We start from the raw sequence: 20,095 nt of genomic DNA, 5'->3' as shown, positions 1-20,095 counted from the left end.
ACAGAAATGCAGTACCTGCTAGCGGTTTTGTGCATGTGAATGCGGAGGTGGCTTCTGGTGAAGACTCATAACCCCTGCCCTACCCTCGCCCACTCCAAACACACAGACAGAGTCTCTTGATTAGCAGAGATTTGCTCTTTGATGACATTATGGACAGCAGCAGGCACATCTGCTGGATGTTACTCCCTCCTTCCTCTAGGGACAATGGTATGGTTCTAAGTCCCAGAGGAACAATCTGATTATTCATGAATCCCACCTCCCCAGGTACCATGGATCCTAAACCGACAGCAGAGAGGACAGATGTGTGACCCAAACACTCTGAGTCAGAATTTGCTACAGCAATGTGCAATTCCCATTTTAGGAGTCTGTAAAATTTAATCTACCCCCAAAATGCGATTCCAACTCTCTATTTGAAAAGAGCATGTTGTGGGTTTCCCTTCAAATACTGAATCGCCATGCAATGTATTAATGGTTTGCATCTGTAATTCCGGTCGAAAAACATTTAAAAGTTACCAATCCCCAAGGTAGCCCATTCACAAAAGGGAAGGGGTCACATTTGGACCTGTTCCCCTATGTGAATGTTGACAAATGTTTCAGGGAGAGTAGGCAATGGTCCTGGTGACCACTGACAACTCTCAAAAAAGATTCTGGAAAAATATTTTTTTTTAAAGCAGCCCGAAGTATCTTAAGGAAAATGGGCTGCTTAAAAAAAGATTCCTCATTGAAAGGCAATCACAGACTGCTGACTCTTGCTTGCCACATCCCTGCATCGCCACCAATCATTATGAGTCGCAATGTTAATGAGGTGTAGCGGATTGTCACCCATTCCAATTCTACATTTTAGGAACAGACCAGTTGGTACATAGGTCAGGTTCCAAAATTCCACTCTGAGCACAAAAATACTAGTCACAACTTGTGACCAGTTTTTGCGACCAATTTGTTAGTACATTTGGCCCAGAGTCCTGAAGCTGCATTTCACACAAGCTGGGCTCAGGTGGCCCAAGAAGAATGAGGGCTCCTGCATGAGACAGATGAGGATGTGGTGTGAGCGCCTATGCAGGTGGGCGGGACAACCTAGTCCTAATCTCAGCAAGGTCTTCCTCTCAAGAAATTGCTAGAAAATTAGGAGGGGAGTGAACCATGTAGCCTAGAGCAGCACTCTGTTTCACCAAAGCCCAGCTATGTGCAGACTTAGCAGTACTGCAGTTCCAGTGAGAGTTGAAACTCAGCGGACCGGCAGCCAAGCATCCTGGGAACGCATTGGCTCTCTGTGAGGTAGATTGAGGGTGGGCATAGGGCAGCATATTATGAAGTAACTGGGTGGTCCCGGCTGGGTGGCCAGCACCCCACATAGGTATTGGGGATAGTAGTACCAAGTGCAGAAGGTAAACAGAGCTCTGATGGACACTGTTTACTTTCTATAGATCCCACTAGAAGATTACAATGTTAGTTAAAAATAAATACAATTCAAAAGTGGAATGGCCACTCTTTATAATACAATATAAAATTAAACAAATTAACAAAAAATACACATTTTTACAATTGTTGCCACTGTCCATCATTGTGGAAGTTTGAGAAATGTGTTTTTGAACAGGATTGTCACTTCTGTGCAAGAGGGATCACTGACAAAATATCGGAACAAAAATATTGTGTGGACAGAATATTGTGTCAAATAAATTGAGAACCAAAATATCGAGAATGTAAGTACAAATCTGGAAGTATAGATTTACTAGTCTTAACTCCACATCTATTTACCTTGAAGTTATATATATCGTAACGGTACATATATCTGGAGTTATATATAGTAAAACTTTGCTTACCTAGACAAACTTACCTAAACAAACATTTTGTCCTCGATATTCTTGACATGATATTTTGTGCCACAATATTTTTGTTCTCAATTTTATGTATAAACATCGCAAAGAGTACTACACACACAGCGATAGACCGCCGACTTGACACGAGCAGTCAAACGAAGGACCCACCCCTGCACATACCCCTGCCGACCCCTAATAAATTAATAATCCTTCCAGTTCAATACCAAAGTTAGCAGTTAGAGATACGAGCCAGTAGTTATGAAACCGGTGCCAGTCGGAAGGGAGCGCAACCCAATATACGGGAAATCATACCACAACAGCAGTAATTACGCGGACAGGCATAGCACCCAAACCAGGGGAACACCATCCCAGTCACATTACGGAAAGCATATTGGCAAGGCAGATTGAATCAATAAGCATGCAACAAATAAAATGCAATAAAGATAAACGTCAACCATGTAAATATGAAATGCCAATACAAATATGCTAACAAAATTATGCAAATATGTGCACGCTTGTAATTTTAATAAGAAGCTTGTCAAAATGTATTTAAAATGTTAAAACTCGATAAACAAATGTAACCAACAAAAAAACATCGCAAAGAGTGATAGTTCTTTACTAGCAATAATAAGTCAACACTTTTTAACAACGAAAAGGAGCTCATGTGCAGTCCCTAACACCACTGTTATTTAATCTCTTTCTTAGCAATACTTTTCCTCTTTGAGGTAAACACTAGGCTTCAGTGTTGTCAATTATTATGATGTCTCAAGGATTAAGGTCTTGTGGGATCATTTCCTGAGATTCAGGGTCAACAGTTCTATGCTGGCACTTCCTGTGATGTCATTGTGTGTGACCGCTTCCGGTACCCCTCCTGTTTTGATGAATCGACGTTAATGCTAAGCTGCCTCACATTCATGTCTTAGTGTGTATTACCTTAGCAGTCTGCTTACCGCCAGCTAATAGGGAGCCTGCTGAGTCCACAGCCTATGAAAAGCCAGCACGAGTCTGTGTATTGCAAGTTTGTGGAGTGGCGGTATCAGTAGACATGTTAATAATTCCTGGGCACTTCTGTCCTTGGTGAGGGGACGGGCAACAGGACATTTTCATTTAATTACGTGGAGTACAGAATCGGATCTGCTGTTTGCAGAACCTTTTTTAAAGAATCCCAGTTCCCACCAACAATTAGTGCCAGTGCTGACCACCAGCAACCACAGGCTCAAATTAACCACCGTCAGCAGTCACGCATTACAATGAGAGAACGCGCATAGTGCTCAAGGTTGATGTCTAGAGGATGTTTAAAGAGCTCCTCTCCCCCAAGGAAAGAGAAAACTACTGCGTTTTACTGCGCATTTTCTAAAATGTATTGGCTAAAAGGTTTTAATGTTTCTTGGCAGTTTTTAAGAGGAAAAGGTGCAAGCTATGAAACTCAGAGTCATCACCAATTAAGAAGTACAGAAAAATAAGGGGGGGTGGCAATTAGGTCAGGCAAGGGACACGGATGTCACTGGAAGTGATGTCATAGTGACGTCATACTCCTGTCTTTATCACAAACGGCTTCATTTCTCTAGATGGTGGATGCTGCCATGTGTGCTATATGGTACAAAAGGGGGTGGTGATGGACGGAGCATCAGAACCAATCAAACACTCACACCCAGTCAACAGATCTGGGTTTGATCCATCACCGTTCTTTAGCCCACTCTGCCACCCCAGTTCACATGAGGCACAGGGTCAGACTGATTTGCATATGGCCATGTCTGAACTGGGGTGGCAGAGTGGGCTAAAGAACGGTGATGGATCAAACCCAGATCTGTTGACTGGGTGTGAGTGTTTGATTGGTTCTGATACTCCGTCCATCACCACCCCCTTTTGTACCGCTTTGTTCGCCATAAGTTGGCAGGGTATGCTCAGACGTGAGTCCCTTGCTCACTTTCTCACTGGATTCAAGCAAGCCTGGCTGAAGACGGCTGAAATGCCAGAAACCGGTCCTAGGAAGCTTGTTTCCGGTCCAGGGAAGGCATGGCTTGGCAGTTCGGGCTGGACTGTTCCCATGAGGCACAGGGTCAGACTGATTTGCATATGGCCATGTCTGAACTGGGGTGGCAGAGTGCGCTAAAGAACGGTGATGGATCAAACCCAGATCTGTTGACTGGGTGTGAGTGCTTGATTGGTTCTAATGCTCCGTCCATCACCACCCCCTTTTGTACCGATGTGTGCTATATGTTCATGCATTTATGTATCCACTGAAAAAAGAGCTTAAAGTGACGTAGTTAGGGGAAAATGTCAGTGAAAACGTTACATTTGAAGATAAAAATCACTGAAATTCAATAGTTACAGTTAACTGAAGTTACAATAACTTGCGTCCCCAACATGCACCGTGTTGTCATCAATGATGTCATTTCAGTTGTCCCATTGATGTTATCAGTTATGTCATAGAGCATGTCACGAGTGATGTAATATGTGGGGTCAAAGCAGAGCATGAATTCCAACCAAAAAACAATACCTTGAAAGTTCTGTCCCTCACTCTTTTCGGCAGCAATTTGACAAAAGTCAACTCTTGGCATCACGCAGGACACCAAAACACTTCCCACCTACTCCACACTTCAAGTCCACACCCAGACTACCAAGCAAACCTTACAGCGGAGTGTGCTGTCCATCCACGCAGTGTCACAGCATCTTGTGCGAGGTATGAAGCACTGTATAAATGCCAGCATAATAAAATCCCTAAGTTTCATTTAGGTGTGCAAATCGTGGCATCTGTGGGTGCAAATCTCAGGTCATGATTCACAGGGCATGACTGCCATGCTGCCACTCTGGCGTTTGCTGCTGCGCCATAGGCTGCTTTCCAAAGGGGGATGGGCTTGCACGACCCATTCATGCCCCAAAGTCACCATGTTCCCAGTGCAGGCGAGGGGCACTTGGATGCAACTTATTCCTAAGTGCACCACTCAAGTGCTATCCTGAGCGGGGTTTTCGGGAAATGCAAGAAATGGAAAACAAGAGCCTGCGTCTCCCCTCGCAAATCTCAGTGGCTTATTCGAGTCACTAAACAGGCGACTTCAAGGGAAACGTCTAAACAGGATGGGAGGGATAATGAACAGCTGCGCCTAATTATAGCCTTTTATAATTTGATACCTGAACACAAATGGGGAGGGGGCTCAGACTGGAATGATAACGAGAATTGTGTTTTAGCACACAGACATTTCAATTCGTTTCTGCTTGAAATGGAGCCAGGTACTTTTCTGCCCAGGGTTGGGAGTGATTTTGCTAGTTTACTGTTCTACACAGGCCCTTTCATTAGAGCTCTACGTGCGTAACCACATCCCGCGAGATCACAAGCTCCCCCCCATCTAGCCCTCATGGAGAGCAAGGCACGTGGTTTGCTGCAGGACCCCTTTTGCTCCTTAGATCCACACCAGTGTTTCAGAAAGATCAGACAGTGCTTTCACAAGTTCCTTCTGCAGTGAGAGGTTCCCAGGCTCCTGGTGGATAAAGAGCCCCTGCTGTGCTCATTTGAATCAAAGGGCTATTTAGGACCCGATCTTTAACCAGCCGCCAATTCTGAACACAAATTGTGCACCCCACAAATTTGCAACAATGTGAAGTTTGCAAATTAGCAGATGTGCAGTTTGCATCCAGTTATGAAGGAAGGAGGGGTATAGCACAGAAATTGAGCATATTGGGTCAGATGTACGACCGTTTTTAGCAGTCGCAAATGGAAAATCCTATTTTCCAATTGCGACCACTAAAAAGGATGTAGTATGTACAAACCCTATTTTACGAGTCAGTAACCTATTACCGGCTCACAAAATAGAGTTTGCGAGTCGCAAATAGGAAGGGGAATGCCAAGGGCGTCCCTTCCTAATAGCGAGTTGCACTGGTATGAACGAATGTTTTAAAACAATTGCAGTTACCACCCAGTAGCGGCTGGTGACAATTGAAAGTGGTGAGGCGTAAATGTTAGGTATGACTTTTGATTTGTCAGCGAGCACAGCATTTTCATTTACTTTTGCCTTGTTATTATTTTGAGGACTGTGTATCCCCATAATGGTGGTTCCATCTCACCCATTTGGCAGGTTGACACAAGTCTTGGTCGTCAGCAATCTCACACAAAGGCGCTACCCTGCAGAGTGTACGTTCATCCAGCATTAATCACATCACTCATCTATGGAAGGCAAGAAGACAGAAGTCTTGCTTGTGGCATCTCTGACATTTCCTTTGCGGTCAATTTTAGATACAATATTGAACAAGCATTTGCAATGCAATAGGTCTCGCAGTTGCGAGAGTTTCAGCTATTGGCATTGTAAATAACAATGCCTTTTATTTATGTTTTTAAAACAAAAACAAAAAAAAGGCATTATTATTTGCAATTTCAATAGCTCAAACTCGCATAAATGCGAGACCTATTGCATTGCAAATGCTTGTTTCTCTTCTCTCAGCTCCAGTTAAAGCGATTCCTCAGCAAAGCTCACTACCAATTAGAGGGCATGTGTTAAGCTCGGCCTTCCTCTCGGCAGTTGCAAATACGCACTGGTACCAGCAAGAAAGCATTGGCAAGTTTAAATACTGTTCTCCACGAGAAGCTACAGGTATCACATTTGGGAAATACAAGCATCTCTGTACAATGAACCACAGACTTCCTTTCTGAGGAACCAGATGCGTCACAGTTACAGACCTCCCAATTCTGAGGCTATATAGGCTGCCCGGCATAATGAACCTGACGAGAAACCAATCACTCCATCCAAAGAACTACAGACACCCCCCTCACAACGAAACACAGACATCGATCCTTGAGTAGCTAGCTGCAGGCATTCCACCCGAGGAACCACAGACATCCCCATTTACAGACAATAAAGGTTCCCCTACATGCGGATCCTGCTGAGGAACAAGCCACTCAAAAGAACGTCAGACACCCCCGTCACAAGTAAACACAGGCATCCCTACTTGAGCAGCTACAGACATCCTACCCTAGGAACCACAGACACCCCCGCTGCAGACATATCCATCTCGAGGAAATACAGACATCAAGCACACCCATTCTGAGGAAACTCAAGCATCCCTAACCAGCACCACAATACAGACCTCAAACACAGATATTAAAGGCTGCCCTGCAAGCGGATCCTGCCGAGGGACCGATCACTCTAACAAACTTCAGACACCCCCGCCACGGGGAAACAGACCTTCCTCCACCAGCAGCTGCAGGCAACCCTCCCGAGGAAATACAGACCCCAGGTACAAACACCCTCGTCCCGACGAAACAAAGAAGGCAAGGTATCCCTGAATGAAGAACTACAGACACCCAGACTGTGGAACCATTAAATAAGCACACCTTAAAACAATAAATACACCTAATCCCGAACAACTACAAGTGTCAGATGTGAACTATTAACCAGTCGCGGCTCGCAGCACTCGCGGGGGGTAGGGGGGATCACGCGGGGGTGGGGGGGCCGAGGGAGAATAAAATTTAGAAAACGAAAACTTACCTGACCGCCTCTGCTCCTGGTCCTCGTTGGCAATGGCGCCTCTTCAAACAGGAACAGCACTGGAGTGGCAACCCCGCAGTCATTCCTGGCGCTGCTGCAGCACCAGGATTGACTTAGGGCACAGTGACTCTTCGCCCGCCGCCTGCCCATTAGGAGACCGAGGGGCATGACTGGGCACGGGCGAAAAATTCGCTCACCTTCCCCACTCATGCGCATTTGTGCTGCTGCCTGTCCCTGGCTAGTCTGACAATGCATGTCAGTCAACATGACGCCGAACCGCCCACCCCTTCAGACTCTGAAGGGGGTGGGCGGTCTGGCGTCATGCTGACTGACATGATTGTCAGTTCTCCCTCGGCGTCTCTGAACTTAAGTAAACTAAGTTCAGAGACGCCGAGGGAGCTGCGTGCGCGGGCGGGGGGGGCAATGCCCCAACACCCCAATGGACTCACCGCGCCTGTTACCACCTACTTAAACTAGGTGGTAAGCTAGTTGCAAATGGGACGGGGTCCCTTGCGGACTCCTTCCCCTTTGTGAATGTACGTAAAAATATTTTTTAAGAGGACCACTGCCTACCCTTAAAAAATGGAGAAAAAAAATCTTCATTTTTCTCTTTCAAACACATCCCGTTTTCCTTTAAAGAAAACGGGCTGCATTTGAAAAAAAAAGTTGCTTTATTGAAAAAGCAAACACAAACATGGTGGTCTTCTGTCCCCTGCAGGCCACCATCCCTGTGTTCTTGCCCATTCCTAATGGGTCGCAAATTGTTACCTGCATCATGAATATTGATGAGGCCGGTCCTTTGCAAGCCCACTGGGAATCCCACATGTGTCTAAGACACATTAGTACATTCCGTTTTGCGAGTCCCAAAAAATAGCAATTTGCGACCCGCATAACGGAATAGTTGTACATCTAGCCAATTATTCCCTAATTCTACATGCGCAAATGGTGCATTTGGCAATTTGTTCGCATGACTTGCACAGAGTTTCCATGGCCACAAATTGCGGAAGCAAACACCCACAGTTTGTGCACACACCATAACCCTATTTTGGATGTAAACTGGTGTTTGCATCCAGAGATTAAGAGGCACATTGGGATCTGTGCCTAAGTGTCATAGGGGTGTGGACTAAGTGGCATGGTGTGTGCGCCATCTCCTTGCGGTTTTGCAGCAGTAAGAATTCATGTTTGTGTTTAGCCTAGGGTTTCTCAGGTGTCAAGAGACGTACTAGGTCTTTGCACAGGTCACATCATATCTGACGTCATCAAGGACACAAGGGAGCTGCATGACTTCGACCGGGCACAACATTCAGGCTAAGAGCCATTCTGACTTGTGATGACAACATTCAGAAGAACCACAGTTTAGTGCCTGTACATCCATTTTTCTTTCGACCTCCCCGATTGGCTAGAGTACCACATTTAAAATTACAAGTTAGTCGAACCGGGGGTCAGAATCATTAAGCCATTTGTACTTGTAAAACATTGTTGTGAGCACAACGGGCTGGATTTACAACTTCAAGGAATTCTCAAAACACAGCCTTACATTCGTAAATGCTATTACTCCTGCGTAATATTACCCCATGAGAGCATTAAATTACACCCCAGACAAGTGGTTGGTATAGGCCTTGCAAGTTTTTAAGTGCCCACAAACATGAGTTTGTGCCCATTCACAAACTTCTCTCTGACGACTTCCGACCCTGGAAACGGTCTGACTTATTCATGACAACAGCAAACGTAGCCAAGGTAGGAAATGGAACGAAAGATATCTCCATACTTCAATCAATCAATCAATCAGGGAATTGTAAGCATTCTACTTACTTGTGAGGGTCTCAAGGCACTGGGGAGGTGGGAGGTCAGCAGTTCTGCTCAGCCGAAGAGCCAGGTCTTAAGAGCCTTCCTAAAAGTGTTCAGGGAAGTGGCACGTCTGATGTTGATCGAAGCTCGTTCCAGGTCTTGGCCGAGATGTAGGAGAAGTATCTCCCCCCTGCTTTGGCTCTCTGAATGATTGGGGTTTCGGCGAGGACGAGGTTGGCGAATCAGAGGTTTCTTTTGGGTACGTGGATGGTGATTCTGTCGTTGAGGTATAGGGGTCCGGTGTTGTGTAGGCATTGGTAGGCGTGGGTGAGTATCTTGAAAGTTACTCTCTTCTCAATGGGGAGCCAGTGGAGCTTCCGTAGGTGTTGGCTGATGTGCTTGTGTGGAGGGATGCTGGGGACGAGTCTGGCGGTGGTGTACTGTATAGTCTGGAGCTTGCGGAGTAGGGACTTGTTTATGCCAGCGTAGAGGGCTTTTCAGTAGTCCAACCTGCTGGTGATGAGTGCATGGGTGACTGTCTTCCTTGACTCGGGGGGATCCATTTGAAGGTCTTACGGAGGATGCAGAGGGTGATGAAACAGCTGGAAGCAACGACGTTGACCTGTTGGTTCATGGAGAGAGAGGAGTTGAGTACGATGCTGAGGTTTCTGGCGTAGTCTGTGGGGGTCAGGGGCTGCCGAGGGCAGTGGGCAACCAAGTGTTGTTGCATGCTGATGGGGTGGTTACGAGGACTTCAGTCTTCTCCGAGTTGAGCTTTAGGCAGCTGTTGCTCATCCAGGCTGTGATATCTTGCATTCCTTCCTGGAATTTCAGTCTGGTTCTGGTGGGGTCCTTCGTGAGGGAGAGAATGAGCTGTGTGTCGTCGGTTTATGATACTATGCTGCTGCCGTGCTGTCGGACGAGGTAGTGAGGGAGGCCATGTAAATGTTGAAGAGGGTTGGCCTGAGCGATGATCCTTGTAGGACTCCGCAGTTGATTTCCGTGAGTTCAGGGAGGAAGGGGGGCAGTCTGACCCTTCGGCTTCTGGTGTTGAGGAACGATCAGATCCAGTCGAGGGCAGTTCCTCGTATGCTGGCCTTGTGTAGCCTGGTTGCAAGTATGGGGTAGGAGACGGTGTTGAATGCTGCTGACAGGTCAAGTAGAATCAGGGCTGGGGTGTGGCCTTGGTCAAGGAGGGTGCGGATGTCATCTGTGGTGGTGAGTAGGGTGGTGTAAGTGCTGTGGTTGCTGTGGAATCCGGATTGAGAATTGTCGAGGACGGCGTTGTCTTTGATTAACCTTGATAGTTCTGCGTTGCGTTGACGGTCTTCTCAGCGACTTTCGTCACGAAGGGGAGGAGCGAGGTGGGCCAGTAGTTCTTGAGGTCCGTGGGGTCTGCTGAGGACTTCTTGAGCAGGGGCCTGACTTCTGCGTATTTCTAGTTGTCGGGTAAGGTGCCAGTCTCGAAGGTGGTGTTGATGGTGCGTTGTAGTTCCGGTGCGATGGCGTTGGCAGCTCTGTGGTAGATGTGTGGTGGGCAGGGGTTAGTGGGAGCCCCTGAATGGATGCCTTTCATGGTTGATGCAGTCTCTTTAGTTGTGACCGGGGTCCAGGAGGAGATAGTGGGCTGGTTGGCGTTGCCGGAGGGTGGGTTGGCTGCGGAGTCAGGTGTGAGGTCGTTGAAGTTGTCGTAGAGGTTTTTGAACTTCAGGTGGAAGTAGGATCCGAGCTTATTGCAGAGGTCCTTGGAGGGAGTGATGTCCGTGGCTTCGCTGTGGGACTTGGTGAATTCCAGGATGACGCTGAAGAGTTCCTTAGAATTGCAGGAGTGGATGAAGATTTTGTTGTGGATGAAGGTCCTTTTGGTGATTCTGATGCGTTGGAAGTATTCTATCATGGTGTTCTTGTAGGCGGTGTAGTTTTCCGGTGTCTTGCTGTTTCTCCAGTTCTTCTCCAGGCGTCTGCAGGTGCGCCTGGTTTCTTGGAGGTCAGTGGTGAACCAGGCGGCTTTCCTAGGGTGCTGCTTGTCGGGGTTGCGTATCGGGGCGAGCTTGTCTGCGCAGTTGGCGATCCAGGAGTGGAGTTCCCTGGCTGCGAGGTTGGTGTCGGTTGCAGCAGTGGGCGTATTGCGGTTGAGGGTGGAGTTGAGTTGTTCCTCTGTGATTTTACACCAAATTCTTCGGGGGGTGCGGAGCGGGTTTGGGGGCTTGGGTTTGTCGATGAGGAAGTGTACGCAGTGGTGGTCGGTACATGGGGGTTGCGTGGTGTGACTGAAGTGGACGCTATTTCCTCCGGCAAAGCTGGGGTCGAGGATATGTCCTGCTTTGTGGGTCAGTGTGGTGATGAGTTGCTTTAGTCCAATATTGGCGAGATTGTCGAGGAGGGTGGCGGAGTTGGGGGTCGCTGGGGTTGTCGAGGTGGAAGTTTAGGTCTCCGATGAGTATGTAGTCCATGGCGGCGATGGCGTGGGGTGCGATGAGGTCGGTGATGGTGTCGGTGAAGAGGATCTGGGGGGCGGGGGATCTGTAGGCAAGGGTGCCGCAGAGTGTGGAGTTGGGGCTGGTCTGGACCTGGAAGTGCAGATGTTCGGCGGCGGGGAAGGTTTCGCTGGAGGTGGTGAGGCGGAGGGAGTTTTTGTGTGCGATGGTGAGGCCTCCTCCCAGGTGGTTGGCGCGGTCCTTCCTCTGGATCTTGTATCCGTCCGGGATGGCGATGTTGGGGGCGGAGGAGCCGTTGGTCCAGGTTTCCGTGAAGAAGGCGACGTCGAGTGAGGGTGAGTCCAGGAGGTTCCAGATCTCCACAGTGTGTCTGTGCATGGAGCGCACGTTGAGGAGGATGTATCTTAGGGCTCCGCCAGTGTTGGTTGCCGTGGCGGTGGTGAAGGTCTGGCGACAGTGGCAGCAGGAGAACTGGCCATGGGTCTTGTTCGGCGTGGACTGCTGGCAGCTGTTATTCCTTCTGGGGCTGAGTGCGAGGAGGGTGTGTGAGTCGTATCAGTGAGTGGTGGGAGATCCAGGGTCCCTGGAGCTGGTCGCGTTCGCTGCGTGATCGCACAGCGGCTGCCATTAAGTAGGGTAGGAGGGGAGGGACGAGCAGCTGGGAGGCGGGAACAAACATGGGCAGGGGGGAGGGGCCACAGGGGCAGCAGCGCAGGGAAGAGAGCCCGGCAATGTGGAACAGAACGAACGAGGCACAGAGTCAACAGTTAAACAAACAAAATGAGTGACAAAGATACAAAAAACAAAAGTGGTACAATTACCATGTTAAGGGCAGAAAACAGCTCAGGACGCAGTGAGGGGCACTGACCAGGCTGGAACAAGCTGGCAGGCCGGGGCGGGCACCGCAAGGAGGGGACTGCAGCGGCCTCGAACCCCAGGCAGGGGAGGTGAACACAGAGTCAGCGGCGAGGCAAGGCACAGCGGAGCTGCTGGGGAGAGAGCAGATCTCAGACCAAAGGTCAGACAGAGGTCTTGCTACTTGATGGGGTTGTAGGGCAAGTGATTTCTACACAGGAAAAATATTTTTCCAACTGAGGAACAAAAGAAAGTTTTTAAAAAATGTAATTGCGCAGAGGCACCTTATTCCAAGAAAGATGTCACATGACTTTCCTAGCATTCTTGTTTTCTACACCTAGTTTCCTGGAATCTTTTCTGAACTGTGAAAAATGGTAACTCTGCAGCTGTACCCAGGTGTCATTTGGAAGATGTAGATTTATGACGTATTGAGAAACGGGACCCTTATTTTTAGAATCTTCACTGCTTATTGCTTTTGTAATAGAAAACAAACAATAACATCAAAATATCAAACATTTTTTGCAGCAGAAATAACATAAAATCCAGAAGCACAGAGACGTTTGCAGGCAGTATTCAGCATGATGTGTGTATTTTGGTAGCTTTAGAATGCTGGCACTAACATCAATTACCAGCTGCACAGCCCTCCTGAAATGTGTAACTGTGCCCATGTACCCAGCACACGAGGCACTTTGGTATGACACATGAAAGTGCCAAGACAGGATGCAGAGCTGCATTTGGAGAACAACAATCAACCAAATTCCAGGTGATTGATACAACTGCTGCTAAATCCATATATTCAGGATAAAATGAGAAGCGATGAACTCATGGTATAAATCAGTACAGCAAATGAGAAGCTACTCCTTCCATAACTCAGGTGCTCTTGGGCCCTTATATGCCACCCACTTCCAAGTTCTGTTCCTCAAAGACTTGAACTAAATGTTCCCTGGATTGGATAGCTATAAGCATATGGGGGAAATTCTGAGCCTGTCCTTTTGTTCCTTCATTTCACCTTGACTCTTCCATTCTACCAATCAGCAGACCCTCTCCAAGCGTCAATAGCACCCCGTGATCATGGAACACACTAAGATCAGTAGCCCCCACTGGCCAATGGCTCTGTGGTTGAAATACAGCTCTCAGTCACCAGCCATGCAGTCAGAGCTATTGATTCCTCAGTAAGAGTATGACTTGTGGATCCACCCTCTGGGAGCCCCCACTCAGATATTCAAGATAACACTGAGTTTAGGTTTGGCCAGTTGGGGGAAGATGATGGGAAAGAGACAGAAAGGAAAGAGACAGCTGAATTGACAAAAGAACAAAGTAGTTCTCTAATCAGATTAGTTATGAAAAGCACTCCTTGCAATCATTTGTGTTGCAGTCATTTGACACAACGTTAACTTTGCACAAATAAAGTTATATTTTTAGTCATCGATCATTGCTCGGCAGAGGCCGTTCTTCTTCTTCTTTAAGTGCAACAGCATAGTCTTGCTTTTGGCAAGAAAAGATGCAATATTTATGTTAGCTTCTTGTGCCAGGACTATCTGTAGATCAGTGAATGATTGTTTATGATTTTGAGAAAAAATGGACTGAAAGACCATCTTATCTAAAAAAAATGTTTTCTTCTTGAATGTGTTTCTTCAATTTCTTCCAAATTGATGGCATGTCAGATCCATCCTGGTGATTCCCTTCATCTAAAAAATGTAATGCTGTCTTTTTTCCAGGATTACATAGATTCATTTAATGGGGGAAGAACAAGGGGAGCCTTTCTTCCACTCCCTGTCCACAGTTTCAATGTCTTTTTTGTGGATATGTGAATCCCCACACCTCTCTCCTTTTTTCTCCCTTCCTATACAATGTCCAGTACCCCCCCTTGCTCCTTCAGTAGTATTGTTTTCTTCATCACAATGTCCTCTACCCCGCCTGTATCCTAGTACCTCTACCTTTACTCACCTGTCATCCTATACTCCTGCCCATAGCCTAATCCTTCTTACGATAACTCATTTCTAAACATACTTATGCCACAAGACATCAACCACTGCCTGGACCACACTACATCTACTGATAGCCCAGTTCTTCTACCTCTATCTGTACTCTAGCACTTCTACTTGAGATTACCAATTCCCTTGCACAATTTAAGGAGATTGAACTGGAAAAAAACTGAAAAACAGGAAAAGAAAATTCCATGAGAATAACTGAATGTCAGAGGGGCATGATATCTCACTAGAGTTCCTTACTGGTGATGAAAGGTGGTGCTTCCGACAGAAATCTTCCAGGCCAACATCAGGGCAAGAATGTGTGAGCTTCTATGATCATGTTCATTTTGAGTGCTGAAGGCAGTTGGGTGCTGGGACTAAATGCAAATGAAGCAGACTCCTGTCTTTCTCTTCTCAGACTCTTCCCAAGTCACACAAAAAGAGAGAAGCGTATTGATGCTACTATTTCAGGAATATTTTATGTATTTTTAGTATTTCTAAACCGTGGGCACACACTGGTAGGTAGACTGGTGCTAGAACTACATGGAAGAGCAACAGCCAAAACCAAATCAGGCAAATATTCTGATCACTTTGGAAAACAGTACATTTATAATAATTGTCTGAATAGTATCAGAGAATCCTGTGAGATGGAAGACCAAAACTTTGGCACCAATGCCAGAGATGCCTTCTCGGATCTAAGCTTCCACCTGGTCGTATAAAGCACACATGTCCATAATAGAAATTCAGAGAGTCCTGTGATTGGAGCAATCATGGCAAGGAATCCAAGAGCTTCACCGCCACCATAGTAAACATATGACCCCACCACCACCGAGGATGGAAACCAAAGCTGTGGGCCCCATACCAGAGATGCCTTCTCGGATGTAAGCTTCCACCTGGGTGTCTAAGCACACATTTACAGGATAAAGTTCAGAGTCCTGTGATTGGAGCAATAATGGCAAGGAATCCATTGCTTCACCGCCACCATAGTAAACATATGACCCCACCACCACCAAGGATGAAAACCAAAGCTGTGGGCCCCATACCAGAGATGACTTCTCGGATGTAAGCTTCCACCTGGGTGTCTAAGCACACATTTACAGGATAAAGTTCAGAGAGATTCTCTTTATGAATGGGAGCCTGTGAAATGACACCAAGGATGGGGGAACGGAATCAGTCCTCCTAAGGTTCGAAGCCAGACTAGCTGCTGCATTTTGCACCAATTGGAATTTGTTATTAAACCAGAAGTATCCAAATAAAGGGCATTGCAATAGCCCAATCTAGCTGCAAATAATGCATTTAGAATTTGGACTTTTTTGGAAAGGTGAACAAATGAGGCAAGATGTGTATGAGGAGGTCACTGTGTCTGGCACATCCAAGCGTGGTATCAAAGTCAAGTGATATTATTCTAAACTGTTGAGGAGGCCTGCAAAGGGTCTGACTAAACCAAGATGGAGGAGCGACTGACCAGAGCTCTTCAGAAGGACACTTTCAGTAGAGTAACGCCAGAGGGCTCTGCTGTGCTTGAGGAAACAGTGCTGAGGACGTAAATCAAGCAGACTGGACATTGATACTCCTAACCAGGTGACCATGAGGAGAGTTGGCCATGATAGTGTGTATACCGCTGGTTGATCTTTGCGTTCTCCTTAGAGCCCACAGGTGTTACCCTAGGGGTATTGCCTGGGCCTAGGTAACGCTTTTCTCCTGCCTCCTAACTACTCTCCTATGTTTACACATTCAGAGATTATGTTCTCTCAGATCTGGGGTGCAACAAGATTTACCGGAAATGGCGACTTCATAGCCTTCTATATTGCACAGTTTGGGGGATTCAGGGAGAACAGGCAAACAGGACCCTACACTCGAGGAAATTGCGGATTTCTGAAGGGAGACTTTTAAATATAGACGGTGAAAAATGCAACTTGGGGAATCATAAAGGACTTATAGCGGCCCCATCATAATCTTATCGTGCTATTGTGAGATGTGTATATAGTAGCAATTGCTATATGTCTTGCACTTGTTCTCTTTGTATTTTTGTTTGAAAAACAATAACACTTAAATTAAAAAAACAAGCATTGTCAAAGCCAATAGGTATTACATTTGCTACAAGTGGCCACCTTTTGGCTTTCAATTTTTCTTTTTGTTCCCCAGTGTGTGCCGTGCACACATGCGTATTCTCAGCAACCATCTTGCAATGAACTATCTCATGTTTTCTTGAAAATCCATTACAAGATGGCTATCATGAATGAGCATATCAAATTTGCAGTTTCTTGTCCGCCAGCGACCAGGATACTAAGAAGCTGTGAGCTAATGTGTAAGAAAGAGCCTAGTTCTGGTGATAATAAAAATGTGTAGGTTATAGTCAGAAAAAAGTGGTGAGCACCCAAAGGTTGCAAGTTTGTGGATTTTCATTAATCAGACCAATAGATTTTTTAAGTAAATGTACACATTAAACTTTAGTAGCTAAAAAGGTTGTATGCATAAAATGGTGTGACCCCCCCCCCCCCCGACCCCCCAAACGCCTGCGCAGGCAAAGAGATTACCACGCAATAAAATTAGATTCCATGTGGAAATGACTTGATTTCTACACATTGCTTAGATGCCAGGCCTAATCTTGTGAATGTTTGTGAATAACCAAATCTACGCAAATCAAATGCGCAAGGTTACAATTCATAAATTTACAAACATTTTTGCACAGCTGACTTTTGAATATTTAATTTCAAATAGTAAAGTTGACTTACAATTTTTTCAAATTTGTTCCTGAAAAAATGTGCAAAATAGCGACAGGTAGTGAGTGGTGTGTTCACATGTTTGCCCCAATTATTTTTCATTGATTTTCAACAGGAGGCTTGCATTTGAGGCGTACCATTATAGATGGTTCACTTTAAAGGAAACAGCGTGCTCGTGAGCGTGGAATTCCAGCAGTTAGAAGGGTGGGGTCAATGAGCTATTGTGCCAAGAATAACGAGGTTCCCGATAATTTTAACCAGGTGTATTATCAGTTACCCTGCAGTTTATGCTTTTCTGTACTTTTACAATAAATGATTAACACATGTTTAACAGATAAAAGGGAGTGTTCGGTATACTTCCAGTCAGTGAAGGTGAAGGTGTGACAAAGACAGCGATACGACTGGTAAAGTTATACTGAATCAGACAGATACATCCACACGCGCACACGCGCACACACGTGCACATAAGCATGCATGCTGCATAAGACGAATACATACACAAAGGCACGCGTGCACACATGCATGCATGATAAATCAGACAGATACATACACACGCACACACACATGCGTGCTCGCATTCACGCACACGCACGCACCCACACATTTGCACGCATGCTGAATCAGACAGCTACATATACACACACACGTCCATTCATGCATGCACGCTGAATCAGACAGATGCATACAAACAAGCATGCACGCACACACACAATTTTAAGGTATGGGCAAAGTGGGCAATTGCCCAGGCCCCCCACTTTCTAAGGGGCCCCATGGGAAAATGAACTTTCTGTCTATTGAGTATCTGTGTATTGTAGTCTCCTTATAAACCTTTCTAACTGTCGGACTAGCTCTACCTTTGACCTTTGCCCATGTCACCTTAAGGTTTTTTAGTCCCAAGCAAGACATATTTCAACTGTTTTGTGTGACCCAGTTAAAGATTAACACATAAATTAGTACTGTTTAGCTTCATGAGTATTTGAGTTAACATGAAATGGGTAATAAATGATGTCTTGCCCAGGGCCCCCAAAATATGTCTTGCCCAGGGCCCCTAAAATCCTTAAGAGGACACTGCACACACACAGACGGAAAGAAAATTGAAATCTAGTGCAAGCTACAGTGGCATTCCATTAGTGAAGTGCAAAATGGCATTTGCCCTGCTCAGTACAAATATCTGTGCAATATTGTGCAAGTGCAAAATTCATTTAATCTGATCCTTTAACTGCAAAGTACAGCAAGGGTACAGTACCAGAATATTCACTTCAAATATCGACTCCAAAAGATTGATTTGCACAATATTGTCAAGGTAAGTAGATGTGTAGTTACAACAGTACATTTACACTCCCTTATGTATGATTCGCTTGACCGTATTGTGCAAGGTAACATTTTGGATTCTATATTGTTGCAGGCCAATATTTTTGCTGTCGATATTTTGATATTTCAATGAGATCGAGTTTCTGGTGTATTTGGTTTTAAACAACTAAAGTACTGCTAAAGAGAGGCATCAGGATAGTCATTGCTACCTCAAAGGGCCTGGTTTTGGGTGTCTAATGGTATCCAAGTGGGCTCCTCTCTTGAGGCGGAGGAGTGTCGCCCCACTAGAAAATTGCCCCCAGAGATAGAAATATCAAATGGTAATAAAGTTCATTTATTAACTTTTTGTTTCAAAACCCAACCCAAGCAAAGTGTCAGGACGGGGGATTGGGGCTTTCTGATTTCTGCTACTGCCCATCAGGCAGCAGCAGAAAACAGTGATGGGCACGGCACTTTAAGTCTAAAGTGCACATGTCTTTTTGGTCGGCCGTCTTACAACGGCCAGACAGACATGCGCATTTGAAACCTCTCGGAAAGAGATAGCATAGGGCTCCAGGGCCCTCAGGAGCGCCAAAGGAAGCCGCTCCCTCAAATCCTGGCACTTCTTTCATGCTGCATGAGATCAGTGCGAGGATTGGTTACTGCAGTTTCCTGGGTGCCACATTGGAGCTTGCCTGCCTGCCTGGAGAGGCCCAAGTGAGGAGGAGGACACCGTGACAAGATAGTAAGTGGAATTATTTTTTGTTTACTTACTTTTGTACTTTTATTTTTGTCCCCCTCACCTACCACCCTCCTTACATGCCAGCCGCCACTGATTTTATCATTTGGTAATTTATGTAAACACAACAATGTCCATGTGTTTTTCCCAACTGGACATATGAAGCAGACTATCACAAACCTAAGCATGACAAATATATTTAGTAGAAACCATTTGGTTCCTCCTTTAATTAAATTTCCACAAGTGGGAGGTGCAACCACAATTGGCAAAGTAACATTTAGGAAAAGACATGATTCTACCCACTGGTGTTAGCAAATATTCTGTCAGTTTATCTTCCAACTTCCTTTAGAGTGTAGGGCCTTCTCAGGGTAGGCATGTCTACTGCTGAGCTATGAATCTGTCTACACTTCTACCCACATGTTCCACCATCGTCCACCTGTTCCTAGAATGTAGCATGGACGTCATTTAGGGATCGCAAGGGGATGCTGCTGTGCGACCCCTGGTATGCCCCGTGTGACCCCTGGCACTGCCTTAGCGACCCCTAGCGTCAGCAGTGGCAAAATCTGTGCCAGGAACAGAAGCAGCTCGTCCTAATGGACGTCGGTTGCGGCATCACTCTCCTTTTTTTGTCAAATTTTTATTATGCGAATACAAATATTACATTATTCACTATAAGTTTAATAAAAAATGGAGGACAAATAGCTGGAATATGACTTTCCCTGGCAGCTAAGTAAAAACAAAAAAATTAAAAAGTATGTATGTTGTGTGCATGCTTGCAGTTTTGAGTGTTTTTATGTAAGAAGATGTGTCTATGTGTGAATGTGCATGTATGTGTAGGCAGAGCGTGTGTGTATGAGCGTGTGTGTGTGTATGTGAGTGTGTGTACGTGTGTGTGTGTGTGAGTGAAAGTGAAAGCCAAAGGGCATGTGAAGTCACTTTCGCTACCCCTGGCATTTTAGTGAATTGACGTCCATGGAATGTAGTGAGGGAGTTGG

This window comes from Triturus cristatus, chromosome 2_2 (assembly GCF_964204655.1).
Source record: "Triturus cristatus chromosome 2_2, aTriCri1.1, whole genome shotgun sequence".
Classification (NCBI taxonomy): Eukaryota; Metazoa; Chordata; class Amphibia; order Caudata; family Salamandridae; genus Triturus; species Triturus cristatus.
The sequence above is the reverse complement of the archived record's forward strand: the minus strand, read 5'-3'. Positions refer to the sequence as shown.